Consider the following 7,108-nt stretch of genomic DNA (forward strand, 5'->3'; position numbering starts at 1 on the left):
AATTAAAAAAGACCCCACATAGCCAAGACAATCCTAAGCAAAAGAAACAAAGCTGGAGGCATCATGCTAGCTGACTTCAAAATATAATACAAGACTACAGTAACCAAAACAACATGGTACTGGTACCAAAACAGATATATAGACCAATGGAACAGAACAGAGGCCTCAGAAGTAACACCACACATCTACAACCATCTGATCTTTGACAAACCTGACAAAAACAAGCAATGGGGAAAGGATTCCCTATTTAATAAATGGTGCTGGGGAAGCTGGCTAGCCATATGCGAAAAGCTGAAACTGGATCCCTTCCTTACACCTTATACAAAAATTAATTCAAGATGGATTAAAGACTTAAATGTAAGACCTAAAACCATAAAAACCCTAGAAGAAAACCTAGGCAATACCATTCAGGACGTAGGGATGGGCAAATACTTCATGACTAAAACACCAAAGCAATGGCAACAAAAGCCAAAATAGACAAATAGGATCTAATTAAACTAAAGAGCTTCTGCACAGCAAAAGAAACTATCATCAGAGTAAACAGGTAACCTACAGAATGGGAGAAAATTTTTGCAATCTATCCATCTGACAAAGGGCTAATATCCAGAATCTAAAAAGAACTTAAACAAATTTACAAGAAAAAAAAAACACCATCAAAAAGTGGGTGAAGGATGTGAATAGACACTTCTCAAAAGAAGACATTTATGCAGCCAACGAACTTATGAAAAAATGCTCATCATCACTGGTCATTAAAGAAATGCAAATCAAAACCACAATGAGATACCATCTTACGCCAGTTAGAATGATGATCATTAAAAAGTCAGGAAACAACAGATGCTGGAGAGGATGTGGAAAAATAGGAATGCTTTTACACTGTTGGTGGGAGTGTAAATCAGTTCAACCATATTGGAAGACAATGTGGTGATTCCTCAAGAATCTAGAACTAGAAATACTATTTGACCCAGCAATCCCATTACTAGGTATATACCCAGAGGATTATAAATCATTCTACTATAAAGACACATGCACACGTGTGTTTATTGCAGCAGTGTTCACAATAGCAATGTCTTCGAACCAACCCAAAGGCCCATCAATGATAGATTGGATAAAGAAAATGTGGCACATATACACCATGGAATACTATGCAGCCATAAAAAAGATGAGTTCATGTCCTTTGCAGGGACGTGGATGAAACGAAACCATCATTCTCAGCAAAGTAACACAAGAAGAGAAAACCAAACACTGCATGTTCTCACTCATAAGTGGGAATCGAACAATGAGAACACATGGACACAGGGAGGGGAATATCGCATACTGGGGCTTGTCGGGGCATGGGGGACTGAGGGAGGGATAGCATTAGGAGAAATACCTAATGTAAATGATGAGTTGATGGGTGTAGCAAACCAACATGGCACATATATACCTATGTAACAAACTTGCACATTGTGCACATGTACCGCAGAACTTAAAATATAATTAAAAAATTAGAAAAAATTGATTCCTGCTTTCAGTAACCTGAGTGGAAAAAGAGAATAAGGGCTTTTTTAAGCTGAATGTATAAAATTTCTGAAAATATAGAAGTTAGTGTAACTGGAATCTTAATATATAGTAGGGTTAGTTTGTAAAAGAAACTAATCCTTCCTCTAATGTATTTGTGGTAATTTGTGTTTGGTAAGTCCTTGTCACATAATAGGTGCTTAATTAATGTTATAGTTACCACCTACTACGTGCTGAGTACTTTAGTTACCTTAACTCATTTCCCCATTTTATAATAGACAAAATTCCTAAGGGATTCAAATATTGCTGCATTGGCAGCAGAACTCAAGATTTTTCTACAGCAACCTACTGCACTATAGTCTTGCTAAATTCTGCCTGAATTTACATTTTTCACCTAAGACTTAACAGGTAGATATTCTAAATTTAGTTCTGAGGGTTAAACTACAAAAGAGAAATAATAGAATGTTGACCTATGTCAGGAACCCCATCTCTCTAAAGGTGAATGTCATGACTTATGAGACGATAGCGTTGTATTATTCATGTCTTCTCATTTTCAACACAATTCTTTTGACTTGTTATTATACATTGAAATCTTTGCAAAAATTGTGAGATAAATTCATCCCCGTGCCTCTTCCCCTCCATCCTTCCCCATTGGGTAGATATTCAATTGGCTCAGGGAAGAAAGTCTTTTTTGCAGAATGGGTCCTCTTTACTCAACATCCCCCTCAAAGAAAGCAATTGTCTGGTCTGAGCCCTGAAAGAATCTTCTAGCTTTAGCATGCCAAAGGCATGATCAATATTTGACAGAAATGCATGAAGCATATTACGTATAACCCCAACTACCCTAACAAAGGGGTGAAGATGTGATGAAAAGCAGGTTACCTAGTAAAATGAGGTTTGGGTAGCCTAGAGCACTGTCTTCTGCTTTGTCAGAAAAGGCAAGAGGTTGCTTTAGAAAAAGTTATACTGACAAGAGTGTCACCATTTTGGTTGTGTAATAAATCTCATCATTCTTACACTAAGGAAAAAAGTCTGTAAAGTATAAATTAAGCTGCTTAATATAGATGCTGAAATGATCCTGAAGTAGGGAAAATTCCTTTAATGACTTTACATTGTTGGTTTATAAAATATGGTATCTAACAGAAATTTAGATCCCGTGACTTTTCCCCAATTCTATACCACTACTCCCAAATCTCCACCAACCTCTATTCATGTCTAATGAAGATTTTTTTAAAAAAGAGCAAGGACACTTTGGGCCAGCGTTTTCTCAACTTCAGCACTATTGGGCTGCATAATTCTTTGCCAGGGGAAGGGGGCACTGTACAATGTAGCAGCATCCCTGACTTCTACCTACTAGCTGTCAATAGCAACCCCCCACCACCCCAATTTGCAATCTGTGGCTTCTACACTGAATAGCTATTCTCCTAAGATTTTTTTTTTTTTAAGATGGAGTTTCGCTCTTGTTGCCCAGGCTGGTGTGCAATGGCGCGATCTCGGCTCACCTGCAACCTCTGCCTCCTGGGTTCAAGTGATTCTTCTGCCTCAACCTCCAAAGTAGCTGGAATTACAGGCATGCGCCACCAAGCACGGCTAATTTTGAATTTTTAGTAGAGACGGGGTTTCTCTATGTGGGTCAGGCTGGTCTCAAACTCTTGACCTCAGGTGATCTGCCCACCTCGGCCTCCCAAAGTGCTGGGATTACAGGCGTGAGCCACTGCGCCAGGCCTCTTCTGGGATTTTGTATGCTCTTTTTAAAACATCATAAACCAAATGTGTTGAGCATCATCAAACTGTTCATGGTCCAAAGTTGCCACTGGAAACATCAAGAGTTATACTGAACTATAATGCAGTGAACAATCTCTTGGTCTACTGAAAGGTGTAAAGTGGCTTATCTTGGTGACTAAGTGGCCCCAAATTCCTATGCTGCTTAAATTCCTATGTCTTCTTTTTATTGTTTTTCCATATCCCTTATTGCCTCATGCAGTCAGATTCATTCTCTCTCTTTCTCTTCCTCTACTTCTTTTTTGTTTATAAAGTGTCTTCCTATTGCTTAGAGTGTGTCTGACTGTATCAGTTATGTTCTTCCCTTCTAATCACTAGTCTAAATCTGGTATTGACTTACTAACCAGGCTTCTGGTTACAGTACATTCCACTCTTTATGACTGCACAGATGTCTACTCCTTTTTCATATTCCAGATAGTTAAAGTTTCTATACATCCAAGTTCAATAAAGCTAACTCTATATTACTACATAAAATATATATTACTACATAGAAATGATAACTACAATGATGATCCTGAGTCATTAAGAAAATTGAGTGGATACATCTTGAGAGGTATATTAAATAATTTTAAGCAGGAAAGTGACATGATCAGATATCATTCTGGCACCAGCATAGCAGAGGGTCTGAGGCCAGTGTGAAGTTTCATAAGCACAGACACTGATATCTTACATTTGTATCTGCCCAGAATTATGTGCTGTGTAGTTGGTATTGTAATTTTGGAGCATAAAAAGAATACAAGTTTTATTCAAGATTCATTTTCACTTTGGGGAGAAAATCAAAAATTGTTGATTTATGAAGGACAGTAAGGCTTCACTATGAGAGCAGTACATATCTGGGGTGGGGGTGCATCTTTGTACCATGCAGGGCTGATGGAAGGGAAACATCCCTGTTAACTACTTGGGCAGAGAGAGAATGGCAGGATACGTAAAAAACCAAAAACCATGAGGAGATAACTATGTATGTCCTGATGCATAGACTCTACTGAAAAACTGATAGCAGACGCTAACCATGAACTCATCACTCAGGCTCTGATTTACAAAGAGGGTCAGCTCTGCAGGAATGATGTGCTACCAACAGAAAGAGCCAGCTGAAGAAGTTATTATGTGTTTCTTCCAGCTCTGAAAACCAATATTTCAACTCCTAAAGATGGATATTCATAATCACTATGTAAAACTAAATAGAATTGCATATTACTGAGCGGCAGGGCATCTAATTTTTTTTAATGAAGTATTCACATTCTAGTTAGATTCATTTATTCCATTCAGTACATATTCATTGAGAACATACTGTGTGTTAGGTCTGCAGAAAGACAGATAATAAAGATATATACATATCAATAATAGATAATAAAATTATATATATAACTTCTCTAATATAGAGAAAAGTTAGCAAAATAATCCATGCCCTCATAGAGTATACTGTTTAATGGAAAAAACAGACAATTAAAATAGTGTGAGAAGATGGAAATACATTCAGGGTGCCATAGGAACCCACGGAGAGACTGTGTAGGGCTGTTTCTGCATTGCTATAAAGAGATGTCTGAGGCTGGGTAATTTACAAAGAAAAGAGGTTTAACCAGCTCATGGTTCTACAGGCTATACAAGTATGGTGCCAGCATCTGCTCAGCTTCTGGGGAGGCTTCATGGAGCTTTCACTCATGGGGGAGGCCGAAGAGGAAGCAAGCATGTCACATGGGCCAGAAGGAGCAAGAGAAAAAGAGTGGGAGGTGTCACACAGTTTTTTTGTTTGTTTGTTTGTTTTTTGAGACAAGGTCTCTCTTTGTCACCCAGGCTGGAGGGCAATGGCACAACCTCTGCTCACTGCAGCCTTGATTTCCTGGGATCAAGCAATCTTCCCTCCTCAATCTCCCAAGTAGCTGGGACTACAGGCACAGGCCACCACGCTTGGCTGATTTTTGTATTTTTAGTAGAGACGGGGTTTCACCACCTTACCCAGACTGGTCTCAAACTCCTGAACTCAAGCGATCTGCCCACCTCTGCCTCCCAAAGTTCTGAAATTACAAGCATGAGTCACTGTGCCCAGCCCACTTTTAAACAACCAGATCTTGCCTGAACTCACTTATCACCAAGAGGATGGTACTAAGCCATTCATGAGGAATCTGCCCGCATGATCCAAACATCTCCCACCAGGCCCCATCTCCAATATTGGAGATTACAATTCAACAGAAGATTTGGTGCAGACATATATTCAAACTGTATTAGAGACTTCCAAAATGTCCTCACAAGGTCACAGGCTGCCATGAGTGGTTCTGCAGGTTTAGAACTGCACGCCAAAGTCTTTATGAGAAGCAGCCCCTAAGATGTGCAGTGCAAGAATTGTACAACCATACAAAGAGCTTGGCCAAGGAAGCCTTTCTGCGGAAAGTGACCTCCAAACTGAGACTTTAGATGAGGGATAAGATTGTATGCAAATAATATGTTGCTTTCGTGAAACTGCAACCTATACTTGGAGCTTAGAATGCAAAGTTGAAAACGGCAAGAGATGGTTCTGAAACGGTAGGCAGAGGCCTCATCATGAGGAACTTGAATCTTCTCTGAAGAATTGTGGGTTTATTTTGAAGGCATAAAGATAACATTGAATGGCTGTAAATCTTATAATATTTGTGTGTATAAAGACCATTTGGGCTACAGTGTGGAAAAATGCCTGAGGAGTGCATTCCTGGAGATGAGAGACCATTTAGGAAGTGGTTAGAGTAGACAGGTCGAGAGATAATTGTGGCCTCAATGAAGGTAGTAGCAGTGGAGATATATTTACTCTCACTTCTATTGATAATTCCCCTTCACTTCTAATGAATATATTCAAGAGATATTAAGGAAATAAAATCAAAATATTTTGTGATGCATTGGATATGGAAATCGAGGCTGAATCCCAGGACTCTTACTTGAGCAATGGTATCAATAGCTAAAACTTACTGAGAAGGTAATATATGCCAGGAACTATTCTTAGTGTTTTATGGATATTCTCCTATTTAAACTCATGACAATCCTCTGATAGAGGAAGTTTTATTATTCACGTTTTAGGAATTTGGGAACCAAGACATGAATAAATTAAATAACTTGCTCAAACTTACTGGCTAGAAGGCAGTGGAGTTGGGCTAAGCAGTCTGCCTCTAGGGCCTTTACCCTGTAGGATGCCATCTACCTAGATAAGAGACAGGAAAGAGAGCAGATTTTCTGAGGGAAGACGATGGGTTCAGTTGATAAGCATGATAAGTCTAAGTGGTCTGGGTAACATCCAAGTGGAGATGTTCACCAGGCAGTTGCACATCTGGGTCTGGAGCTCAGGAGAGAGATCCAGGAGAGAAATCCAGATGCAAGAATCGTCAGTGTGTAGATGTAGTTGGAGCCATTTGGTGCCAAAAAGTATCCAGTGACAGTGGCTAGAGTAGAAAAAAGAAGGGGCTTAGAACAGAGACTTTGGGAATGCAAGAATACAAGCCTGACAAGGAGACTGAGAGGTAGAAGAAAAACAAGCAGAGTACAATGATTTGGAAGTGAAAAGAAGAAGGGAAGGCCATGGTTTGAAATGCTCACAGTATGGCAAAGGCAATAGAGAAAGGAAAATGTTCATTAGATTTGACAACATGAGGGTTGTTGGAAATCTCAACCATGGCAGGTTCAGTGGAAGGGTTGGGTAAAGGCCCGGCTGGAGGGAGCTCATGAGCAAACGGGAGGAGAGTGGGAGATAGCGGAAACCAGTCACTTTAAAACTGCTTGACTACAAAGGGGAGAAGTAAATAGGGTGGTAGCCAGTCAGGGAACTTAGGTCAAGGGAAATCTTTTGTTCATGAAAAGAGACAATAGGAAT

The sequence above is a fragment of the Pongo pygmaeus genome, chromosome 11 (assembly GCF_028885625.2).
Source record: "Pongo pygmaeus isolate AG05252 chromosome 11, NHGRI_mPonPyg2-v2.0_pri, whole genome shotgun sequence".
In the NCBI taxonomy this organism is placed as follows: Eukaryota; Metazoa; Chordata; class Mammalia; order Primates; family Hominidae; genus Pongo; species Pongo pygmaeus.